Below are 27,818 nucleotides of genomic sequence, written 5' to 3' on the forward strand. Positions count from 1 at the left end.
AAAGGATTAAAATGGTCAGGTTTTGTAAAACTGAAGGAACATTAAAAACCTAGATTTATTTAATCTTGGGAAAAGAAGACCAAGAAGCACCTGATGAGTCTTCAAATATTGAAAACATGGTTATAAAGACTGTGATCAATTGTTCTCCTTGTCCAATGAAGGAAGGACACAAGCTACTACTTTGTAGTGAGAGAGTTTCAGGTTAGATGTTGGAAAACATCCAACTATAAAGATATCTATATTCTGGAATAAGGATCAAAGAACGGTTGCATTTGGACAAACATCTATCTAGGATACACTTATTTAGGCATAGCCTAACAGAGAACTGTCTTCCTCTGCCCTGCAGCTCTCTTTTCATATGTGTCTTTTTTGCTCTGATTGGCTTCTCCCCTCAGTCCTTCTCTGATTGGCTGCCTCTTGGGAGGCTGCACAAGAGCTGCTTTTAGCTCTTTTTCTGCAAGTGTGGGGCATCTCCCATCACACAGCATCTTATTTCAAAATAGCTTATCTCATAATTTGGCTCTGTCTATACCGGACCAAATTTTGAACTAACCTTATATTCCAAAATGTCCCTTACTCCTTATGGAATAAGGTTTACATGGATGTTGGACTAGTGAACCCAAATTAATGGGCTTGGTGTTAAGATGTGGGATAGCTATTCCGGGATACTCCGGTATCCCACAATAGCATTGCAGTGTAGACATAGTCTTAGGGACCCAGTCCTTTATCCTGGGCTTCTGAGAGGCTGAGAAAACTGTCAGCACCTTGGACAGAGCGGTGCTGCCAGCAAAAGCCAAGGGAGCAAGCATTCCTGGCTGGCTACTAGGGGTTGCAGACTGAGGCCTTGATACATGGGAAAGGAAGGTGCTAGAGCCACATGGGAAGAGACTAGACTGTGGACAGCAATTTGCTACTGAAGGAAATGGACAGATAGTGGACTGCAGTTCCCTTTTGGAAGTTTGTCCGGGGGGGGGGGGGGGAGTGGGGAGGATGACCCAGAGTGTGGCACAGTTAGAGGGCAAAATCACTGTAGAGGACACCTTGATCCTTGGACCAACATGAATCCACAAACAGAGATGACTCTAAGCAACACACTACCAGGATACGGTGCAGCATTAATGGCCCAGTCACCCTGCAAGAGGCACTGCAGTTGGGAGACTTGTCCCATCACAAATCCCTGTTATCAATTATTTAGGTTTTCATACTAAAATAATTAAGTAATTTCATCACCATAAGTTCCTTTGGTTTAAAATATATGTTAAGAAACTAAAGCTATTTCAAAATAAATTAATTATATTAAAGTTACATGAAACAAAAGACCTTTTTATGTGAAATGTATATTGTCATCATATGATCCAACATGTAATAAAAATAATTGAGATGTTTGGCTTCAATGAGACTTGAAATACTATGCTCTACTAACAGTTGTCCTATGGAATACTGCAGAGACAGATAACATAAAATAGCTCAATGATGCTTACCAGTCCCTTGCACCAGGACTTTGTACAGTGTGGGTATGTCTAGACTACATCCCTCCGTCGCTAGAGGGATATAAATTAGACATACTGACATTGCAAATGAAGTGGGGATTTAAATCTGTCAAGCATCTGTCAAGTCTAAAAGCGGCTGTCAAGATGGGGATCGGGCGACAAAGAAAGCCTTTGTCGGCCAATCCCTTATGCCTAGTAAAACGAGCTTTATATGATCGGGTGACAAAGGCTTTCTTTGTCACCCGATCCCTGTCTTGACAGCCACTTTTTGCAGACAAACTGCTGACTTGGCAAAACACGGTGGCCATTTTTAGTCAAATGAAGCGCTGGAGATTTAAATCCCTGCTTCATTTGCAATGTCAGTATGTCTAATTTACATCCCTAAGAGTAATATGCAGGTATAGTATATTATCCTGAATAGTATAACATAATACGCCTGTTAATGTGCTAAGACTATCATATAGGCTTGAAGGCCAAAGGCTTAATGCCTACAAACAATAGGGTGACCAGATAGAAAGTGTGTTGGTTGATAGGTGCCTGTTTAAGAAAAAACCCAGAAAATCAAAATTGTTCCTATATAATCGGGAGATTGGGTCATTCTAAAAGGCATCTAAAATAGTTACTAATTATACATAAGAAAATTATTATATGGGCAATTTATTGGGTGCTAGAAGACAAATAGAAAAAAACACACAACTGAATCTGATATTTTACACTTAAATTTAGCTCTAGTAGCAAACCCAGCAATTAACCACAGATGTACATTTATACTTGCAGGGACCCCCACTGAACATTAATAAATATTTCCTGTTTACAACACTCCGCTTCCATTGAACAGTTTGCAGGACTGGGTCCTAAAATAGTATCTTCAATTTCATCCAGAATGAAGACTGCTGCATCCAAGTAAAACTCAGTTCTTACTACAGAAATGTAAGAGATTCTCTGTGTTTCACAAAAGATAGAGGACTCCCTACTAGTTCTACTATATGAATAAAAATATATATTAAACTTTCTTTGGAAGAAGAAAACACTGCTTGTCATAAGTGTTCTGTGTCTAAATTATGTATATGTTAATCTACATTTAATCTAATTTCAGAAGAGTTATTTGCAACAGTATATATTGTTCAAGATGCTGTATATTTCCTTCTGTTAGAGGACATTGCTAATAAATCAATGGTACAATGTGTACTATGTGTTTGAAAATCTGACAGTTATTTGAACGATAGTGAATTTTCTCAAGTGACTAATTACTATTTAGGCACTCAGAAGTACCTCCCAGGGAGTTTAAATGGCTGTTGTAAATTAAACTGGAAAGTCATATCATATTAATTGGAGTGGAAGTGCAAATAATTGACCTTATATTTTGTTGAAGTAAGGGCATATGATGTGACTTCATCCCTGGAAGAAGAGAATCCTGGTGTAAAAGCCTTAATGGCAGTACATATATTTTGCCCAAAGTATGATAAAATAATTATAGCCTGGAGAACTTTTCCAGGGTAATTTGATAGCTCAAATGTTTCTTATATTTGCAGATGTGGCTTCTCATTTTTTAAACTGTTGACCTCCAGATTATCATATTTTTTAAAACTTTAAAAGCATCTTTCTCCATCATTATCTCTGCTGAACATGGCTGTGTGGAAATGTTTAACATGATTTCTTTTAAAGACAGAAAGGAACTATATTTTACCCTGGCAAATTCATGTCAATGGATCCAGACAGAGTCTTGCTCTGTGCTTCCAATCCTCTTCTATATCAACAACATATTTAAATATTTAAATCCCCACTTCATTAGCAATTTCATTTGGCTACATTTGCATCCCTATCTTGACATAGGGAGCAAGTGTAGATGTAACCCCTAGTGTACTACTGTAAGAAAGCTAATTTCCCTTTTAAACCATGACAGTCTTCAGCAGGATTTATGTCAAAAGTGTCAGTTCTCTTTTGGAGGATCAGATTCTGGTTTTAGTCCTCATAGTGGTGGCTTTGTTTTAAATGATGAATTATATCAAGTTATTACTTCTTAGAATCATAGAATACTAGAACTGGAAGGACCAAGTACCATAGATCATCCCTGATAGATGTCTATCTAACCTGCTCTTAAATATCTCCAGAGTTGGAGATTCCACAACTTCTCTAGGCAATTTATTCCAGTGTTTAACCATCCTGACAGTTAGGATTTTTTTCCTAATGTCCAACCTAAACCTCCCTTTCTGCAATTTAAGCTCATTGATTCTTGTCCTATCATTATAGGTCAAGGAGAACAATTCTTCTCCCTCCTCCTTGTGATACCCTTGTGATAAGGAAGGTTCTTCTTCCTTATAGCTGACAATTTTGAAATGTTTACCAGATGTTAGTGTTTTAATAGTCCATACTTTTCTGTTTGTCCTGTCTTATATTTGAATTTCTGCACACCCTGGGGGAAGATAAATAAATTATGTGGGGTAAAGTTAGGATCAGCTCTTCCTCCAAATCAGTGTAAAGCTACAAATGGAAAAAGTAACTCATGACCAACGCAGTTTCTCCCCCCACACCCCCACTCACACATGTCGGTATGTATCTAGGAAATCATTTTAGATCTCCATTTCAGAAAAAAAAGCAGCTAAATGTTTTATATACTATATTAGTACATTACTTTTACTACGACTAATCTGATTCTGCATCATTTCCTCAAATCAAAAATAGCACATTTATTCACTGAAATGTCACACTCGAGGCCATCAAACTCTGCCCATAATTAGCAATAAGATGTATTTGAGTATCTTCCAAGATTTGAAATTCAGTCTCAGATACAAATCTTTTGAAAGATTATATGTTCTGTGAATGTGCTCCCCCTCGCCGTCCCCCACATTTCCCTCCCTGGTTATAGAGCTAGATGAGAAGAAGCCATCAAACTATGTAACCTCAGTGGAAAGAGGGGAAGAGAGACTTTAGAGTAATTCAGGCACCAGATTGTTCTTCAAGGAGTCACACATGAAGAAAGTTATTCTAGTGCTGCTCTCATCCTAATGAAGCACGTGTTGTCTTCAGGGCTAGCCTTTTCAAAGCTTCTTTCTACCCATCTCTAGACACCAGAGAAAACACTGAAGGATTCCAGAGGGCCTCTGTTTAAACAGTAAGGATGGAAGGTAGGTGCCTTCAAATCTACTCCCTAGGCAGAAGGAGGAAATTCTTCAAAAAAATTACAGCCTTAGGCTTTTCTGCCAAACACCCTGTTAGAATACATCCCATGTGCAAGGACAGAAGGCAGAAAACTCTGCAGTATGTTTTTTTTTTTTCTGTCTGAAGGAGCAAGAAAAGTACATGGCTTATGTGAGATATCCACATCATGTGACTGTTGCTATGGTCCCCGACAGGCATTCTCACTTGCTGCTCCCTCTGTTGATGGTGACTAAATTGATGGCCCTCCACCTATCAGCACCAGTTCAATGTCAGACCACTGAGAGCTCATGGAATATGTAAAGGTCCAGCCCTATGTTGTCTAAGTTTCAGATGGTAGTATTCCCTAGATGTTGATTCTTCTTTGTTTCCATCTCAGGAGCTGAGTAGAATGAAGAAATGTTGCTGCACGTTTTTGAAGAAGAACTGAGCGTAAGCTCAAACAATTGTCTTGCTCACCATCAGATGCAGGTGCAATGGAAGATATTACTTCATTCACCTTGTTTCTTTAATAACCTAGGACCAATAGGTTAACAGCACTGCATAATAGAACAATGTTGTGTGTTCATATTAATTAGAAGAGGATAACAACAATATTTAAGTAGACAACTACATTTTTAAATGTGACTGAAGGATACATTTCTTTGGCTCTAAGTTGCAATTATAAGGAAGAGAGGTAGCCATGATCTTTGAAAATATAATTTCAAACTACAATGCTACATCTATAGCCAACACCCATCTTATTCACTTAGTGAACAGCTAATTAGATTCACAGCATAAACTAGCGGTAATTAAAGCAGAATAAAAGTAAATTTGACATTAGAGGTGTATCAAACCAAATTGGGAATGTTTGTATAATTCAGTTGATTTAGAAAACAGACATTCACAAAATGTCTATTAAAATGAATGGAGAAAATTCACTCAGAAGGAAACTTTGAAAGAGGGAGCACCTATATACTTAAGGAATTACCCTCTCAGGATGGGAGAAAGCTATTCCTGGCCCAACAGACAATTTTAGAATCTTTATTTTCACAGCTGGGGATAGGGCCACCTGTTATCATCTTCCCATTGTTCAATTAATCAAATTGTTTATGTAGCAAGGCAAACTAGTATTAGGTACTAGAGAACACCCTTTGTAGATTGGTGGAAAACATATGTTTGCATAAACAAATCTGAGCATCTAATAACCAGTGTAAAGAGAAAAACTTCACTCCGATAATGAAGTATAGAAAACCATTATTTGAATATATAGTGATATATTCCAATATGCGTAATAAATAAACAAAAACACCTCTTCTACTTGTCAGAAACTGGATTTTGGAACTACATAGCAAAAGAAACTTTGCTCACAGAGAGATGGAATAGTGACAGAGGTTAATAAGTACATTTTTTAACAGTGGGACTTTTAAATAATCTATTGTATGCTCCAAGATGAGTAACAAAGCAGCAAATGTTTGCAGAATCCTGATGATAAGATTATATATAATGTTTTAATTTTGCCTTCATGTAAGTCATTTTTAAAAAGTTATCCAGGAGTTCAGACATGCTGGAGACCAATACACAGTCTAAAACTATCAAAGAGAAAAGTAACAAGTTTTCAAAACAAAAGCAAAAAACAACAACAACAAATACAAGCATAATAAAACTGTCATGGAACACAAACATATTGACAATGATCTTTTTTGTACTTTTAAATTTCCCCATAGTCATATATCTTTCATCTGCACTGTTGGAATATGTAATTTTGTAACCATTTTCCACTGCTGGTGAATAAAAATGTATCCAACATTGTAGTGATTAATTCAGAAAATCCCTCATTTAACACCAACAATTTGACATTCTCCTGTGTGTCATGCTGTTCTGACAAACTTGATTTCTACAGTATGCCAGACTATAGACTGTTTTAAGAGCTGATAAAATTCCTCTGTATCTTGGTGAGGCTTTTTTTCCTGATCTAAACAAAATAAATATTTCAAAGTGGAGGCAAAATAGAGTTATTTTTGAATGTGGAAACCTACTATATTTAATCAGATGTATTCTCACTGCACAGATTCAGAACCTAAGACTAATTGAACATTAATATGGTAGTGATGATTGCTATTTTGATCTTAGGGTTCACTATGTATAAATGTCCTTTAGGATTAAAATACTCTTTACAAACTTAAGTCTTTATCCTGTAAAGACTTGTACACAATATCACTAGTTCCACTGAAACTAATAGAACTGATCACACTGCACAAATTTTCAACCACCTTGAGGTACAAATGAGTAACTGGTTAATAGCACAGAGAAATACTTTCCAACAATTAAGGAAGAGAAAACTGATCTATCTAATTAAAACAACAGAAAATTTAGATTGGCAAAAGGTAATGGCTCAATTTGAAATTTTACCATGAGAGCAGGATTAACATTCCTACTTCAATGAAGAGGAATTCAAATTCCAAATATACAATAAACACTTTTTCATGTAGCAGGTGGATCAAAATTACCCATGCCCATAGCTAGCCATTTAGAAAAGGCAATTTAATATCTAAGTAAACTTGCATACATACATAGACATTGCAGAGTTATTACCAGTTATTACATGATATATACAATTAAAAAGAAATAAACATCTCCTACATTTTTACTTAGGAAACTATTAAGAAGTTGTTGCAACAGCTGTGGTATATTAATCCATCACAATTCCTCTACATTCTGTCATTAGCTACACAATAAAATCAGAGTTTCTTGAAAGCTAAAAGTAAAGATGTGTGAAATGGTTCTGATTATGCATTTAGCTTATGACAAATGATGCCATTTATTTCATTCTCCTTAATTCTATTCACCTGGCAAATTCAAACCAGATATTAGATTAAAGTGTTTCCCTTTGAACCGCTCTGTGAACCACCAGTTTCAAGATCTTTTCCCAGAGAGGCCCTAAATTGAACTACTTCTGGTCATTAATTCTAGGAAATTCACTTCCTCTCTCTTCAGCGAATGTGTCAAGAGCAGCATGGTGATAAACCTGCTCTCTATAGAAGGTGCCATCAGATTGCAGCAAGAGGTCTCATGACCTTTTAGTACCTCACAACTATGCTACTGAAAAAGAGAGCAGTCTCCCCTTACCTCTTCTTTACCTTTCTCTTCATTCTACACTTGTTCTTCCCCATGGTTTAATGACATGCTTTAACTTTACACAGGAACTGGTTAATATTCCTATAGACCTTCCCAGATTCACAGCTAATGTAAATAAGTATAGCTCCATTGACCCTAATGCGGTGACTCTAGTTTACATCTAGCTTCCATGCAGAGCTGCCATAAGTAAGCATGGCTCCATTAACTTTAAAGGAGAGATGTTATTTTACAACAGCCTTAGAATATGCCCCTGGCTTATGTAGTGAGTCAGAACTCATGCAGTTAGGACCCAAAGAAATGCAGACCAGATGTTCTCTAAGCAGGATCCCTAAGAAACCAAGGTGGTGATCATGATAGGCAGTGCTGTTTAATCTTAGAGATGGTCCTAGGCTCTATCACCCAATGGTTGGAGTCAATTAAAATGGCAAAGGGCGGTGTGGGGGGAGAGAGTATCTCATTGTATCATCCAAGAAGAAGGGAAGCACTAATGATGCAAGCCCTAGCCACTTTTTAACTCCTGCCTTTATCTTCAACTACAGAAATCTTAGCACAAGCCTATGGTGGCATGAAACATACCAGCCACATCTTCATGGCTGCCCATCAGTGCAGATTCATCTGACCAAAACTTATTCATTAATGTTGCTATCTTAGCCCTTTGGTATCATCATAGAAAGGAAACAAGGCTGAGTATGCTGAGTATGGCTCCATCACTTGTGATGATCAAACAGAATGGGTAAAAATGGTAGAGGGACCAAGAGGAAGTAAAGAGACCAGATAAAAAGCAGAGCAAGGAGAGGCCTTATAAGGCTCAGAAGGCTGGGGAAATAATGAAAGGAAAGCAGGGTGGGAGAGAGTTCAGGAGGAACAGAAGGAGGGAAGAGGAAAAGACCATTTTTTTCAGTTCTTGAAGAAAGAACACTGGGAAGATCAACTATTAAACCCTGATGTCCTTATATGGAGATCTGTATTATCTAGAATCCCCATTTGAAACTTGAGAGACAGAGGCCAGACAAAGGTGGCAAAAAAGATTTCTTCAGGGTTACAGGCAAGAGTTGGTCCAGATGTCACCCCAAACTCTGTACAAGAACCAGTGGCGGATATAGGGCAGGGTGAGCGGGGCAGTTGCCCCGGGCCCCACGCTTCCAGAGGCCCCATGCATGCGCTGTGGCGCCACGGCACATGCACCGTGTCAAAGGCGGGGGGCTGCGAAATTGTGCTGCCCTGGGCCCCGCAAAACCCTCATCCTCCCCTGACAAGAATTTTAATGAGATAAATGAGGTGTAACCTAAACACTGATTATTAGTCTGTCTGACTTCAGTGGCAAACTGTTGAATGACAAAAATATTGAATAACTGGTTCAAAATCATTATTCTTGATGAATTTATGTCCCATAATTTAGACATAGCCCAAATGTTGGGTTCAGATTATACCTTTAGATATGTGGCTGTAACTTCCACTGATCAACAAGCATAGTGTAGATCTTCTAGGCTACATCTAGACTACATCCCTCTGTTGGCAGAGGGATGTAAATGAAGCACTTTGAAAGTTCAAATGAAGCCAGGATTTAAATATCCCATGCTTCATTTGCATAATCACGTAATGATGCTCTTTCAAAAAAGTGCTATTTTGAAATTGAAACCGCAGTCTAGACACAGTTCTTTTGAAAATGGGGCACTTTTTCGAAAGATCCTGTAAACCTCAGAATCTCTCCTTCCACAGGGAAACAAAAAAAAATCTTAACTCCCCTCCCCCCCCCCCCCCCCCCAAGAAAAACCCAAACAAATCCCAAACAGTAAAAATATCAGAGGAAACCAATTGGAGAATGTATGGTCAGGCAAAAGAGAACTGTTACTGAGTTATTTTATCTGTATATCTTTTATTTCTAAACCATTATTCAGTTATACTATGTATTTCTTATAACCCTGTGAGACAGTAAAGCACACACAAATATTTGCATGTTAAAAATAAGCCAAAAATATGTATGTTAGTAACACTACTTAAGAATTTAAATATTTTGACAGCAACTGCAGTCAGCTTTTACAGTCTATGCTATAACAAGAGCCTGAACAATGAATCAAGATGAAACGTGTCATTCTTTACAGTCATGTACTATTCAGAGTACATTTTCACATGGTGTCCTGCTTAATTATATACATGTGTGTAAACTGAACAAAGAGTATTTGCTGGGAGAGTCCCTTTCTTATCGAATGCACTCCCACCCTCCATTTACTATCATCTGTATTGGGGAGGGGAGCCTTTTTTGGGGTTAGGGGCTGCTGACCCACAGAAAAATCAGGGTCGAATCCAGCCCCCAGACCTTAGGTTTACCACCCATGATCTATATAGTATGCTACGAAGGTCACCTTCTTTAAAGCAACATGTCGATTCACTCTTCTCTCCTCATCTGTATGGGTTGTTGTACCTCAGTTTCCCCACTTTCTCAGGACCCTACTCAATATATTCTCACTGTTGATGTGTTACACACAATTTCCTCTCCTATGGTTTCATTTACTATTAAATAATTTGTAACTTTCACTCTCATATCAGGATTACTCAAGTTTTTTGAGCCTATCCAAGGACGTCACACAGGGCTGGCCTCACCATGAGGCGAACTGAGGTGGCTGCCTCAGGTGCCAGACTGGGGGGAGGGAACGCCACGAGCACCCAGAGTGTAGAAAATTATGTATGCTGCTGTTGAACAAGGCATGTTAAGTTGTTAGTTCTCCTTTATTGGGGTAGGTAGCAGAGCAGTATCATAAGAGGAGTAGAACAGGAAGAAGGCAGAATTGAGACCTTTCAAAGTTTTGGCCCAAGTGAGGGAGTATGGGGGCCCCCTGTCACAGGTACCAAAATGTTGTGGTCCGGCCCTGACATCACAGTCCTTGGATCTCTCTAATGGCTAATTTTGGGGCACACAGTCATGTGGCCCCTTTCAATCAATCCCATAATGAGCAAAGAAACCTGACAAAGATGGGCTCACCCTGTTACAAAGATACTAAGGATGCAATCTTACTTGAGTGGAGTAGTACAGGAGAAAAGGGGGAACTCTTAACCTTCTTTTAGATATTCATGCAATAACTGTTTTCTTCCTATCCAGAACACTCTGATTTATAATTATAACTAGCAGATTTATCTGGCATTACCTGGGCCTGGCTGAAGGAGGGGAGTACTGGCTTCCCAGGCTGGCCAGGGTGGAGGGAGTCCACTGGTGGGTCTAGTGGAAGGCAGAGGGGACTGCACTGCTCAGGCCCAGTGGTGCTCCCAAGGGGGTGAAGGATGTAGCAGTGGGGTTGGAGGGGTTTGACCCCTTCCCCCTTGTCTGGCACTGCGGCTAGGGAATAGAGGTTTGAGTAAGGAAAGCCACTTATCTGGTCTGGTGGCAGGAAATATGGTGAGCCTTATTTTCAGCTGGCCAATCAGTATTGGCTCTGGAGTAGAGGTCTCCAATGCACTCGCTGTCTCCAGTGGTAATTGTGAAGAAAGGAAGCTGAATTTGGTCCTAGCACTTACCATTTAGAAGGAGTTCTTAAAGAAACAGACTTGCAGACAGGCACACAGACAGATGGAATCACAGACAGATGCACAAATCTCTTTTATCTATATTAGATTTCTAGAAACTTCTCAAGTCTTCCAGTGTATTCTCAAATATTCTCAGTGACAGATGTCATGATGAACACCTCTTCTTTTGTAATAGTTTAGATTGCCAGAGGCACTTTGAATTTAAGATAAAAAAAAAAACAAGAGGCCTGTAACTCCAAATAGAAAAATTAAAAAATAGTCGAGGTGTTTGAAAACATCATTCTGCGCACTCTCTCTCACAAGGCATCAGTAAGAAGATGTGAGCAATATATTCTATTTTGTCAGACAGCCATCATTTAGCTTAATTGTTCAACAGACAAAGCTGTTATACTTTATTGTTTTACCATCAACAAGCTAACTAAGGATATAGAGAAGCATTCATAGTATGGATCTTGATCAATGGGTCTTGTCCTCCTCCTTTGTGGCATGATCATGCCTGGACCCACCCTAGGTTATAAGTGTTCAGGAACTGCATCAGTTCCAGCTTCATGGCAGCATCATCCCAAAGGGACACAAGGATTCTGTGTGGTGGCCTACCTCTTTTTGGGAACCCTGAGGTCTGATTTCTTTTGCATATATTGGTTGGAGGGCAAATATCACCTTGTCTGACAGAAGAAAGTGTAGACCTGTAAGCTCGATCAACTTTCCTTTCTACTAATTACGTATCTTGCACCACCCTTGAATAAAGACTATGGTAGAGGTATAGTTGTCTGTAGTTTGTTTATATTTTTCTAACAAATAATACTGTTGCCAATTAAAATACTTCTAAAACACAATACTTATTTCAATGTACAATGTGTTGATTCTTAGTGCATACCTGTAGGGAAGTATGCTACCAATATGCCACTGGAAGGAACATTCTGCCTAATCTCGGGGTGGTCAATAAGCAGCTTGTAGGCTGGACATGTTTCATCAGGATTAGCCCCTGGTGGACCACCAGATGCTGCAGGTCTGCAGGTACAGTCACTTAAAGCTCAGACTTCCATTCCTGGCCACTGAGAGCTGCGGGAAATGGTGTCCCAGTGTGTTCACAGACCAGGACACCATTTCTCACAGCTCCCATTGGCTGGGAACAGAAATCTACAGCCAATGGGAGCTTCAAATGACTGCACCTGTGGAGATGGAGGTAAATAAAGTATCGGGCAGCTTGCCAGGGTCTAACCCTGTTGAACCCCATGTGGCCTATGGGCCACTTATTGCCCACCCTGATATAATCCCTCCCAGCACATAGGAACATTTTCCTGCTTAGATATTTTTGGTATTGTTGTATCAGATGCTGTAGTATTGGTGTTATGCTTTTTAATAAAAACAAGAAAATCCCACAAAAACAAACTATATTTTAACAATTAAAGTTTCAAAGTAAAGCATTCAAACCTCAAGAGTTTCAACATTAAAAATCCCACCTCTGCCTTTTTCTACAAGAGCATATTTGGCTTCTCCCATTGTTGTATACTATGCTATGCAGGATAGGCAACACTGTCAAGCCTTAGTTTGACAGGAGAACCCAATTTTGCTCCCACTTGAGTCAAATGAAATAAGCCTGTTGATTTCAATGGGTATTGGATTGAGCAATAGCTGGAAAAATGGTTGTTAGTTACTAAAGTGTAAGCCCTGGTCTACAATAGGAAGTCATTTTGAAATAACTCCCCTTATTTTGAAATAAGTGGATTGCCTACACTACCAACCCCATTATTTCAAAACAATGGGCTCGTTATTTTGAAATAATAACTCTTGATTTCCAAAAGGAACAACACTTAGGCTACGTCTACACTGGCCCCTTTTCCGAAAGGGGCATGCTAATTTCACAGGTCATAATAGGGAAATCTGCGGGGGATTTAAATATCCCCCGCGGCATTTAAATAAAAATGTCCGCCGCTTTTTTCCGGCTTTTAGAAAAGCCGGAAAAGAACGTCTACACTGGCCCCGATCCTCCGGAAAAAAGCCCTTTTCCGGAGGATCTCTTATTCCTCCTTCAAAGTAGGAATAAGAGATCCTCCGGAAAAGGGCTTTTTTCCGGAGGATCGGGGCCAGTGTAGACGTTCTTTTCCGGCTTTTCTAAAAGCCGGATAAAAGCAGCGGACATTTTTATTTAAATGACGCGGGGGATATTTAAATCCCCCGCGGATTTCCCTATTACGACCTGTGAAATTAGCATGCCCCTTTCGGAAAAGGGGCCAGTGTAGATGAGCCCTTATTGTAAAACAGTTATTTTGATATAGAGGTAGTGTGGACACTCTAATGGTGCTATTTCAAAATAACCACCCCCCAGAATCATTCAAAGTAATTACTCCCCAGTGCTTCCTGGTGCCCTAAGTTGAGGTAGTATGTCCAAATTAAGGGCATGTCTACACTTGAAGTTTATTTCAAAATAACTTAATTCGAAATAATAACTCCTGTAATAACTATTTTGAAATAAGGTTATTCCTGAGGAAAGCAGGACCACAGATTTCAAAATAACCAGCCTGTTATTTTGAAATAATGGGCTTGGTAATGTGGATGCTCCACATATTCTTTCAGAATAAAGAGCATTATTTTTAAGTAAGTCCCTAGTGTAGACCAGGGCTAAGGGACCCTGTCTTGGACTAATTTCAAGGCTTCCCTGTAATGTGGACACAGTATTTTGAAATTGCTATTTTAGGAGTTATTGTTTCAAAATAAGTTATTTCAAAATAATTTTCTAGTGTAGACATGCCCTAAAAGGAAATAATTGCTTGTTTGCTCTTATTAGTATTCCAGGTATAAACCTCTTGCTACAGGACCAGCACTGAAAATGTTAATTTTATTACTTATTGGCTAAATGATTTGCCAAGACATATTTATAAAAACAACAAAAATCAATAAAAATACATTTTTAAACATAAACAAGTAAAAATTCATAACAAGATGCACTATATTTAGAAGTTGAATGATCCAAAAATGTGTATTTGTTTACATATGTTTAATCTTTTCCGACTTGAAAAGTAAGCACATAAAAAGCCAAGATATTGAATCTTCAAGATGGAGAGGAACTGTTTTCAGGGTCACTATAATCTTTTTCTGATACATTTAAGACTTTTCAGCAGCATTTTCACTTTATTCACACTGTGCTGCCTCAATGCACTTCCATCCCAATCTGGAAAATAGATCCCATGCTGTTGCCATTTAGACAATTACATTTTTCATCCTGTCAGACTGGAAGTTCATTGGTTCAGATTTCTGGATTCAAGCCAAATCAGAGGGATTTCATGGAAAACATTGATGCTTTTGTAGTAATCAGAACGGAATATAGTTTCACGTTCATGTTTTTGTGAAGGTTTGGCAGTAATCTTCTTTTCAGAAATCCAATTATTTTCATTCATGTGTAAAGAAAGAGATACACACAGTGCATTGCCAAGACAAAAATAAAAATAAAAATCCTGGATTAGTATCACTAGCCTTTCAGGTCTAGGACTACATTTTATATCCATGCATGACAAGATTAACCATACTTCATCTCATGAAATTGTGTCTATTTAGACTTCTTTTTCAAGTTATACTCCTCCAATTGTCTACACTGTAGTCACACCCAAGAGAAGCTACCTTTAACCTAGCTTCATCACCTGAGCAAGCTCAAGTGTGTCCACGTGAGCTGTAATCATATACACGTAGGCACACCAAGACGGAGACTATTTGATTAAAGTGTTGTAAGAAAGAGAGACATGGTTATATGACTGAACATAAAATAATATAATCTATTGGAGATAGCATATTTCTATGCTTAAAAATCAATACAAGTTGTACCTCCCTAGTCTAGCAACCTTGGGACCTTACTGGTGCTGAATGAGGGAATTTGCTGGACCAGGGGAGGTCAATGCAATGGGTGGGAGGTCACTTTCCCTTGGTCACCCAGGGATTCCACTTAGCATGTGCTATACCATCTCATAACATTGGAAGGGACCTTGAGAGGTCAACAAGTACAGTCCCCGGCCCTCACAGCAGGACCAAGCACCATCCCTGACAGATTTGCCCCTGAACTCTAAATGGCCCCCTCATGGATTAAACTCACAAGCCTGAGGTTTAGCAGGCCAATGCTCAAACCACTGAGATATCCCTCTCCCAGGAAGCTCTGCTGCCACTCAGGACCCTACTCTTCCCACAGTGGCCGAGATCTCTACCATCCAGAGCTCCATTCTCTCCCCAGTGGTTTTGCTGCCATGTGGGACTCTGTGTTCCTGCTTGTGGCCGGGGGCTCCTCTTTGTCCCCAGATGATCATGATGCCTCCTGGGGGGCTCAATTACTGCCTGGCAGCTCCATGATCCCCCCAGCAGCTCTGCTGTTGCCTGGCAGCTCTGTGCTCCACTAAGCAGTTCTGCTGCCACTTGAGGGGCTCTCTGCTCCTCTCAGTGTTGCTGCACTTCCCCACTGCCCAGCATGCCACTATGGCCCAGCCATGCTACTGCTGTCTATGGTGACAGGAGCTATGCCTCCCCAGGGACCAGAGATTCTACCTTTCTCCCAGTGGCTCTGCTGCCCCATGGCTCTGTCTTGGCCCTTTAATTTGGCAACTCTCCTGACCCCAGCCTGAAGACTTATCCCCATTAGTGCTCTCATGGGGGTCACTGGACGATGCCAGACCAGAGGTGTTGCCATACCAGGTAACTCCAGATGACAGAGCTTCAACCTGTACAGAGGTGGCAAGGAGTCCTGTGGCACCTTATAGACTAACTAAAGTGTTGGAGCATAAGCTTTCATGGGCAAAGACCCACTTTGTCAGATGCATGATAGGGAACCTGTACAGAGAGATTTTAAACTGTAAGAAATTATAAAATGGAATATTAGTATCATGCACCCAACTATCTAGACATTTACAGTAGGTTCATTAACATGGGATCTTAAAATCTAATCTCTCTAAGTATGACTAAATTCCAATATTGGTGTATATTCACTTAAACACAAATGTGGTAGTATTATTTATATTTGGATTTTTTTGCCTCCAACAGCTTTCTTTGCTCACCTTATTAGTATTTATAAAGCTGAAGGTAATCCATTTCAAAAGTGCTGAATGCTGGCCATTCATCTTCTGAAACTCAAGCCCTTCAAGAGGTCATGATAGGCAGAGTTTAAAGAGAAGCTAGATAATTTCATGGAGGTTAGGTCCATAAAAGGCTATTAGCCAGGGATAGAAATGGTGTCCCTGGCCTCTGTTTGTCAGAGGCTGGAGATGGATGGCACAAGACAAATCACTTGATCACTTGAGCGCAGGTGGTATTCTCTTAGGGTATGTCTACACTACCCTCCTAGTTCGAACTAGGAGGGTAATGTATGCATACCGCACTTGCTAATGAAGCCCGGGATTTGAATTTCCCGGGCTTCATTAGCATAAGCGGGGAGCCGCCATTTTTAAATTCCCGCTGCTTCGAACCCCGTGCAGTGCGGCTACACGGGGCTCGAACTAGGTAGTTCGGACTAGGTTCCTATTCCGAACTACCGTTACTCCTCGTGAAACGAGGTGTACCGGTAGTTCGGAATAGGCACCCTAGTCCAAACTACCTAGTTCGAGTCCCGTGTAGCCGTGCTGTACGGGGTTCGAAGCAGCGGGGATTTAAAAATGGCGGCTCCCCGCTTATGCTAATGAAGCCCAGGAAATTCAAATCCCGGGCTTCATTAGCAAGTGCGGTATGCATACATTACCCTCCTAGTTCGAACTAGGAGGGTAGTGTAGACATACCCTTAGATCCTTCCTGTCAAAGGTAGGGGCCCGGGCAGAGAGAGGTGCATCCTGGAGGTGAATGCCTGGCTGCGAAGATGGTGTCGCCAGGAGGGATTCGGCTTCCTTGATCACGGGTTGCTCTTCCAGGAAGGACTGCTTGGCGGAGATGGAGTTCACCTTTCCAGGAGCGGGAAGGCCTTGTTTGGACACAGACTGGCTAACCTTGTGAGGAGGGCTGTAAACTAGGTTCGACAGGGACAGGTGAACAAAGCCCACAGGTAAGTGCTGAATGTGCGGGACTGGGAGATGGGCTGGAAATGGGGGGGACTACGGCCTATAATGGCAAGGAGAAAGGAGGGTCAGGGCACAACAGGGAGGCAAGATCAAATCAGTATCTTAGATGGCTATATACAAATGCAAGAAGTATGGGTAATAAGCAGGAAGAACTGGAATTGCTAACCAATAAATACAACTATGATATCATTGGTATTGCAGAAACCTGGTGGGATGGGACGCACGATTGGAATGTTGGTATGGAAGTGTACGGCTTGCTCAGGAAGGACAGACAGGGAAAAAAGGGAGGAGGGGTACACACTTGGACTGAAGTGGAGATGAACGTAGGAGATAGCTGTGTAGAGAGTCTCTGGGTTAAGCTAAAAGGGGTAAAAAATGAGGGTGATATCATGCTAGGAGTCTACTACAGGCCACCTAGCCAGGTGGAAGAGGTGGATGAGGCCTTTTTTAAACAATTAACAAAACTATCCAAAGCCCAAGATTTGGTGGTGATGGGGGACTTCAACTATCCAGACATATGTTGGGAAACTAACGCAGCGGGGCACAGGCTATCCAATAAGTTTCTGGACTGCATTGGAGACAACTTTCTGTTTCAGAAGGTTGAAAAATCTACCAGAGGAGAAGCTGTTCTGGATTTGGTTTTAACAAATAGGAAGGAACTAGTTGAGAACTTGAAAGTGGAAGACAGTATAGGGGACAGTGATCATGAAATAATAGAGTTCATGATCTTAAGGAAAGGTAGAAGGGAGACCAGCACAATTGAGGTAATGGATTTCAGGAAGGCAGATTTTGATAAGCTCAGAGAACTTGTAGGTAAGGTCCCATGGGAAGCAAGACTGAAGGGAAAAACAACTGACGAGAGTTGGAAGTATTTCAAAGGGATGTTGTTAAGGGCCCAAAAGCAAACAATTCCACTGTGTAGGAAAGATAGAAAATATGGCAAAAGACCAGCTTGGCTTAACAAGGAGATCTTGCATGATCTCAAAATAAAAAAGGAGTCCTATAAAAAATGGAAACTAGGACAAATAACAAAGGATGAATATAGGCAAGCAACACGGGAATGCAGGGGGAAGATTAGAAAGGCAAAGGCACAAAATGAGATCAAACTAGCTACAGGCATAAAGGGAAACAAGATGACCTTAGCAAGTTAGAGAAATGGTCAGAGGTAAACAGGATGAGGTTTAATAAAGAGAAATGCAAAGTGCTCCACTTAGGAAGGAACAATCAGTTCCATACATACAAGATGGGAAGCGACTGTCTAGGAAGGAGCATGGCGGAAAGGGATCTAGGAGTCATAGTGGACCACAAGTTGAATATGAGTCAACAGTGTGATGCTGTTGCAAAAAAAGCAAATATGAGTCTAGGTTGTATCAACAGGTGTGTTGTAAGCAAAACACGTGAAGTCATTCTGCCAATCTACTCTGCACTAGTTAGGCCTCAGCTGGAGTACTGTGTCCAGTTCTGGGCGCCACATTTCAAGAAAGATGTGGAGAAATTGGAAAGGGTACAGAGAAGAGCGACAAGAATGATTAAAGGTCTAGAGAACATGACCTATGAAGCCAGGCTTCATGAACTGGGCTTGTTTAGTTTGGAAAAAAGAAGATTAAGGGGGGACATGATAGCGGTTTTCAAATATCTAAAAGGGTGTCACAAGGAGGAAGGAGAAAATTTGTTCCTCTTGGTTTCTGAGGACAGGACAAGGAGTAATGGGCTTAAAGTGCAGCAGGGGAGGTTTAGATTGGACATTAGGAAAAAATTCCTAACTGTCAGGGTGGTCAAATATTGGAATAAATTGCCAAGGGAGGTGGTAGAATCTCCCTCTCTGGAGATATTTAAGAACAGGTTAGACAGACATCTGTCAGGGATGGTGTAGACGGAGCTTGGTCCTGCCTTGAGGGTGGGGGGTGGACTCAATGACCTCTTGAGGTCCCTTCCAGTCCTAATATTCTATGATTTTATGATTCTATGATTGTTTTCGGTCCACCCCCTCTGGGGCACCTGGTACTAGCCAGTGTCGGCACACAGGCTACTGGGCTAAATGGACCCAGTACGACCATTCTTATGTTCTTATGTTCTTAACCAAAATTAAAGTCCCCAAATAATTTGATACTTTGAAATAGCTTGGCTAATGTGGACACGACATGACAAGATTAGATCTTGTGGTTTTGGGGCCTGAGGTATAAAGGAAGTCAGATTGTTAGAAAAAATATTGGTGAATTGTTTCTAATAATTAGAACAATTGCACATACTTTTTTAGTTCTTTATATGGAAAGTTAACCTTCATTTTGTAAATGATTACATACAGTGTCATCTCAAGCATCTTTTTAAAAAACATCATAGTTCCCTGACCTATAACAGTAAAGCTATAACAAGAAATCACACTAATGATAATGGCTCGCATCATGTCCCAGAATTCCATCTATGGAGATTGGACCCTCCATGGAGAGATCTATCTCATTCCATATAGAGGTGGAACCAAGCCACCTCTACACACTGTCCCCTTGATCTTATACCCAAAAAGTTTCCTGGCCCTTTGGGACCAACTATTGCCATATCCATTCTCTAGGCACAATGAAATTTTCTATCAAAAGACTAATTTGTACAGAAGAAACAATGAGGAGTCCTGTGTCACCTTGCCCCTGGTCTACACTAGGGAGTCATTTCAAAATATCTAGCCTTATTTCAAAACAACAAGTGGAGAGTCTCCACACTTCTGTGCCCATTGTTTCAAAACAACAGGCTGGTTATTTTTAAAAGAATAACTCCTGCTTTTCATGAGGAATAATGCTAATTTTGAAATAGATAGTTCAAATAGCGATAGTATGGCTGCTCCACAGCTGCTATTTTGAAATAACTACTCCTCAGAGTCATTCAAAGTAATTACTCCCCAGTGTTTCCTGAGGCTCTAAGTCCAGATAGCATGTCCACATTAAGAAAGCCTGCCTTGTGTAGTATGGACATGCTATTTTGAAATTGTTATTTTGGAAGTTAGTATTTCAAAATAAGTTATTTCAGAATAATTTCCCAGTGAAGACATGCCCTCAATGTGGATGTGCTACCTCAACTTAGAGTCCCAGGGGAATAATTACTTTGAATGACTCTGGAGAGTAGTTACTTCAAAATAGCAGCATGGAGCATCCACACTACCGCTATTTTGAAATATGTGTTATTCCCCGTGGCTAGCAGGAGGTATTATTTCAAAATAACCAGCCCACTAAGGTGCCACAAGTGTACTTATAGTTTTTACCCCTCTAAGACTTGTACAGGAGACAGAGCTTTCCCAGGATTGGTCCAAGATTTTAGGACTCTCTCATGAAAGAACTAAGAAATAGACTTCAACAGGAAATTTAAGGTAAGGGACACTTCTTTGCCTTTACCTTCACAAACTGCAAGACAAAAAGACACTAACAACAAAACACTATACACAGTTTCTCATAGAAAAGAAGAATGGAGAAGAATCCACGCAAGACAGATACTAATCACATTGTTTAATGTATCTTTGGAAAGTAGTGATGGTGCAGGGAGTAAAGAATAGAACAGAAGCCTAGCTTAGGACACGTATTTGAAAATATTGGCCTAAATTATTTGCCCAATGTCAAAGATCAAGGGCAGTTTAGATGCCATGACTTAGACAACTGTCAGATGGTAACCATAAAGCACTTACAGCATACATCATTTTCTTGAATGCAGACTTCCTTTCAGTGAGTTACTGCTTCATCCTTTTTTTCTTTTTTTTTTTTTTAAGGAAACCCTGTAATTAACAACTTCATTTGTGAGTTGACATATTATTTTAATGTTTCAAGCTGCCGGAAGAAATTCTTGCCCATTATGGAGATCATGAATAAAGCTAGACAATTCTGTGCATGTTTTTATAATGTATTTTCATAAAACATTTTATATATTCAAGTAATAACCTCACAGTGGCATTTCATTTACAAAGTATAAACATTTTTAATGTTCTTTTATTATTACTATTCATTGTCATGTTAATAAAAAAAATCAGAACACAGGAATGATTATGGAATAATGTTCATTATGTCAAGTATACATTTTTTGGGAAATAATCATCTAATACATGTGTTCAGCTGGCTCATACTTTCAATTGTTTCATAATACCAGATAATTCAAATCCTGAGTACATTGTTAGGACACTCTGAATGAATGTATAGTGCAAATTTATTTACGCTGACATAAGATATTACAAAACAATTACTAAAAACATTCAGCTCAGAGAAATGTTGTTGCAATACTTTTTACTGCAACTGCTGTGGGATATAAAATACACACAAATGCTCAAGAAAAGCTGATTTAAATGAAGTCAAATGGCAGCTGAAAAAAATATACAGGCACTGGTTAACAACGTTTGCACAAAAGTACCCAAATGGTAACAAAAATAAAACTGGCTGGTACTATCATCTGATGTTTAGCACTGATATTTATTAGTGATGGACAAAGCTAATTAAGATTTAGGTTTTGCAATCTTAAAACAAAAATTCTAAGTCTGTGAACTTGTAAAATGCTCTCATATTTTTGTCAGCCCAGCCAACGAGTTTCCAGAATGGAAAACACAGTGTACAATTTTCCTTATATTCCCCAAATTCTTATACTATAAGCATATGATAATGGTGGAGAGATGGGAGAGCTTATGATTCACAAAGAGTAGTGAAGGAGGATTTCAGTTTTGTGTGACTGGGTGATCTTCAGGGTAGAGGTTTTAGAAACCAGGGTGGAAGGAATTTGTGGTAGAGTGTGTGAGAACTGAAAAGCTATCTAGTTTGTCATGGAAGACATAATTGCTGTGAGCTGTACTCTGATAGATGCATTGGAACAGAAGTACCTGTTGTTCTTCTTATGACCGAAGGATGATGAACTATCGCTCAGGTCTAACTCAGCCAAGCCAAGAAATAATAGAAACATCACCATACATCGTGAAACACATTGTCCTAATGCTGTTAGGACAGCAAATCATAGCCCACGTACAGAAAGGAATTGGAGAAGAATAAATGACATCTGAGATATGTGTGGTCATTAATGCTGATTGATGTGAATTGAAAACAGCATGCAATTGGCAGCACAAGGATTACAACTAGTTGAAAGATTGCTCATGATTTGCCTATCTTTTATTCCACTCTCTAAAAACAAACAAACAAACAGGGAGAAAGGGAGGTTGGCAAATTATTTTTCGAGTTGGATGTTCTCAGTATAAAGGCATTGGGCTGCTTCTGTTTCATACGGATCCCATTTGAGGTTGGATTACGCTGGGAGTTGTGCTTGGTAAATTGACTTGGATCTCTTCTAACTTTTCTTTCATGCTTAAGTTAACATACTGGAAAATATTAAATCTAGCACAATGATTACTGCTACACATATAGCAATGCACTTTGGTCCCTACTGGATAATGCTATGTATGGACCATTGACAGGGATAAATGCATTTCAGTTTTCCAATCTCCTTGAGTAAAAATACTTATGCATTTTTCTAGACAATGAAGCAGGATATAATGTTTATAATATTTTCCACAGAGGCCCCATTTAGTTGTCTTTTTTCTGCATGATAGTGGTTGCCAACACTAGATTAAGCAATGTTAATTTCTGTTCATGTATGTACCTTAAAAGTTTAAATGGTCCAACTTCTGTAGTTACAGTGGATCTGAGGAAATTAAGTGTAGTTTCCTTCTAAATCCACTGTATAGTCAATTTAATCTTTCAGTACTGTCTTTTTCCATTCCAATTTAATTTTATTATTGAGACATACAATGATTCAGTAGTAAACATGACTGCCTGACTTTATGATATTATATGAATTGTCATAAAGAATGCTTTCCAGTTGAATTAAAGTGACAGGTATGTAACAGATTCTGTAAAAATAAAGTCACAATATGCCATAATATTTCACAATGTTCTACAACTGACAAGTGGTACGCTAATTACTGCTCACACTGAAACACTAAATACCATTTTCATATATTTACTTGGCTAAGCAATCTATTATTTCGATGCATCCTGTGCCGGAAATGCAATTGCATGGTTAGAGAGCAACAGAGTGATGGATTTATTAATCTTCCATACACATAAAAATGTTTAGCTAATGTGATAAATTAAGAAGCTGATGCTTTATAGAAAAGATTTTATTTAGAAACAATTCTACTTATATATTTATTGGTATTTCTTTTTCCATTTTTAATTATCATCATCAATATTACACACTCTAACCTGAAAATACAATTTTTGCTTCCAGAGGACTCATCTATTCCAATTGCTTATTTGCCAAATGAAATCATAATTAACAAGTAGAGTAAAATCTAGCCCTTTTGAAAAGGCTTTGTGGTCTGTGAACCACATAAGTCTCATCAGATTTTTTTGAAAAATTTAATACAGTTGTTTCAGAGGCACATATGTGGTTGCATAGGTCTGTGCAGGTTGTCTGCAGAGAGCTGAATTTCACCCTTGGGTGATTTGCTCAATATGCAATGCTCAGACATGCCTCACCATGGAATACAAATTGAGCAAAGGCCCTTACCCTTTGTGAGTTTCATGTATGTCCCAAGTTTAAACTATCCACACCCCTAGAAAAAGAGTGTTTTGCTTATTAGTGAATATAAGTAAGAAATAAATTATTCATACTCTTTTTGGGACCTCTGAGGTGAATTTCACATCCTTTATTTTTCAACTGAGCCATTTTCAATCATTTTCCAACATGTCGCCCTTCATAAATGTTAAGGCTTCCATTTGGCAGAATAAAATTTTGAAATCATACATTCTATTTTTTATTTTCTTTTTTATCACCATTTTTATTTTCCCATTATTATTAGTTATTATTATTATTTTAATATTTACTTCTATTCAAACCAAAAGCTCTTTGGTCAGACAGTCTCTTGCTATGTATGTGTGTCCTGCACAATGAAAGGGTGTGTCTAAACTACATGCCTCCGTCGACGGAGGCATGTAGATTAGCCAGATCGGCAGAGAGAAATGAAGCCACGATTAAAATAATCGCGGCTTCATTTAAATTTAAATGGCTGCCCTGCTCTGCTGATCAGCTGTTTGTCGGCAGATCGGGGCAGTCTGGACGCGCCGCGCCGACAAAGAAGCCTTTCTTGATCGGCACAGGTATGCCTCGTGAAACCAGGTTTACCTGTGCCGATCAAGAAAGGCTTCTTTGTCGGCGCGGCGCGTCCAGACTGCCCCGATCTGCCGACAAACAGCTGATCAGGAGAGCGGGGCAGCCATTTAAATTTAAATGAAGCTGCGATTATTTTAATCGCGGCTTTATTTCCCTCTGCCGATCTGGCTAATCTACATGCCTCCGTCGACGGAGGCATGTAGTTTAGACGTACCCAAAGTGTGCACTGTTGGGGCCACTAGCGCTTCCATAAGAAAAGAGAAAATGATTAATTATTTTGAATCAATGAGAGTAATATTTATTAGAGCAGGATGAAAATTATATTTTATTTTCCAATAACATTTTTAAAATATTGTGTTGTTTGTCTTCATCGAACATGTGCATAACATTTTTAGATGTACTTGAAAAATTGAATACTGACAAAATATTTCAGTTTGAATATGGTAAAAAAAACCCAATTTTTAAAAGAAGTACCAAAACTTTCAATTGATGTAGAAACTTTCAGGGAACTTTAGTAAAAAGATCTATTGTGATTATAAACAAGTTTTGATTAAAAAATCCTTCATCCTGGTCTAATATTTATATAGGTTTTTAAACTGAGAATAGGCCTAGCAACATGCATCATAAAATATAGAGTACATACTCACAGTTCTACAAATATATACTTATAAATATAAAAAGTATTTCCTGATGATGTCAGTGTGGATGAGAAAATAAATGTTTGTGTGTTTCAAAACCAAAAGAAAAATGCTGCAGGATTACCCTTTCTTTTCTTATGTACTTATTTGCAATAATTGCTTTTAAACCCCCAAAGGTAGAAGCAAACCTATTTCAGATGGTCTAGTGTATAACATGATATTATTGGTTTTACCTTTTTTTAAAATGAACACATATTGTCTTAGGAGGCTGATCTGGCCTTGTGGCCTATTGTGACAAAATATATCAGGAAGAGGATTCATAGAAAAGTTAAAAGAAGTACAAATTAACTTTTAAAAGGAAATTGAATGCAAGAGTATACATTATGCAGTGTGTTATTATGGACTTGGAGAATGAAGATTTCATTTTTTTGCCCATTTAAATACAGAGGATATTCCAAGCCAGGGAAAGCTGAAAGCACCTGCCATTTTGTGTTTCAGTTCAAGAGAATGATAGACGTTTACTGTTTTTAGGATGATTTTAGAATTATTCTTTCTCTACATATGAAAATAAAATGTCCTTTTCTGCTGAAAAGGAGGCCCTTTTTGTGTTCAGGAAAAGATCAAAATAACCCATACTTATTACCCTATTCTGTTTTAAACCTGCAATACTTAGAAATGTGTTTAGAATTCATCATTTTCATAGAATCATAGAATACTAGAACTAGAAGGGACCTCGAGTGATCGTCGAGTCCAGTCCCCATTGTGTACCTGAACACATCATCATTGTAGCTGATTCTTTCTAATGCTGAAATTAGATCAGGAATATTTAATTCCAAGTAGGATCTCAAATGCACATTGTCCAATTATGCTTCCAATTTGTTTCTATATTTTCATTGCTGGCAGCTTTTGCAGCTCCCACTATAAACTATTTTATTCTACTGTATTCTACTGCATCTGGGGTCTCTCTCTTTTTTCTTGCAGAATGGAGACCCGTTTTCTAGGTTACATATTAACTTCTTTGCAGCACTCAGGGATGTCATTTGTATTGGTCTGTTTGCTTTGCTTTATTAACCCCAATTCATCTCTTGAAGATTCAGATGGTATGTTTAGACTACAGGCTTCTGTCAACAAAGAGCATCTAGACTACATTCAGTTCTGTTGACAAAGCAAGCTACTTTGTCGACATGACAGTGCAGACGCAAAGGACAGTGTATATGCAATAATGCCTTCTGTCGACAACTCTGTCGACAGAAGACATTATTCATCATAGAATTAGGTTTATAGCCGTTGACAAAACTGCTGAGTTGTCGACATTATGTCAACAGAACTCAGCGGCAGTATAGACTCAGGTATAGTTTTGTCAACAAAAGTCCACTTTTGTCGACAAAACCCTGTAGTCTAGAAACACCTGAGTATCTCTCCATGTCACTCTACCAGGAAACCCCATTGTTATAAGACAGAGGAGAAGCCAAGTGACAGGACAGTCATCTTCCTCCCCAGATCATTAACACCCTGAGTGCATTAACCTTCAGAATATATTGCAAGAAGCATCTTTTCTCTTTGCCTATGATATGGGTATGGGATACTGGGAATGGTGTGAGAGATCAAATCATTTCTGTTACATTTGTATTATCACTGAGTTGGTTTGGTCTAGAGAAATTGAAAGGTCTAGTAATTTCAGATATTTTTTCAACTTCTGTCAAGCATTGGATGGTTGCTTCTATAGAATAAAAATACAATTGTCTTTCAGCAGGAGACCTACCTTCCCATCCATCATTATTTGTCCAGTTTTGATTATACTTGAGGCATCCGATCCTGACTGAGGGAGGTTTGCTCTGAATAGAACATGCTTTTTAGTTTAAAGTAGCTATATATGTCATTTGATAAACAGCTGTGGTATTGACATTTCGGAAAACACCTTTCCCTTAAAGTGCATTTGATGACAGTGGATGTATTCTGACAAATATTTATAGCATAATGAACCATACTGGAGTGGCAAACTTTTCTGTAGTCCTTGCAGTTCAGGGGGCTTTTCAAAATGCAATACACTTTCTTTGAATATGCAGCATCAAAAATATTTTCTTCACTCTCCCGGTATTTGTCCATGATAATGTGGATTCCACCAGTTTGTGTAATGCATTCTTAGAGTCTTCTTAAATATTATATATAGCACCTTTACATACATGTTTCACATGCTCTGTATATTTTATTTTATTCAGACACTGTGTATACCTTGTAGGTTACCATACAGTATTTAAATAAGCAGCTTTGACAGGTTATGTCTGGCTAAAGACTGACTTAGCTTTACTCTCAACTTCAACCACCTAAACTGTGTGCTTATTCTGAAAAATAATGTTTTGGTTGGTTATATGAATACAGTGAATAAAGTCTATTTTAATCTATTAAGTGGAATTGCACATATAAATATCTATCATTTGATGCCGAAAATTGGACTCTTGCATATGGCCTATATTGGTCGCAATGGATGCACTAAAATTACTAGCACTAAGAGGAGAAAGAGTTTTATAAACCACTACACCCTCTACATCAAAACTGTTATTTCTCTTCTGTGTATTTATGGGTATTCTACATAGCAAAGTTATTTCAAAATAACTGTCCTAGTGCCTACACAAGCCAACTGCTATTTTGAAATTAATTTGAAATAGCAGAGGGCTTATTTCAAAATTGGTAAACCTCATTCCACGGGGAATAACGCCAATTTCAAAATTGCTATTTCGAAATAAGTGCTGTGT

This window comes from Pelodiscus sinensis, chromosome 12 (genome assembly GCF_049634645.1).
Source record: "Pelodiscus sinensis isolate JC-2024 chromosome 12, ASM4963464v1, whole genome shotgun sequence".
In the NCBI taxonomy this organism is placed as follows: domain Eukaryota; kingdom Metazoa; phylum Chordata; order Testudines; family Trionychidae; genus Pelodiscus; species Pelodiscus sinensis.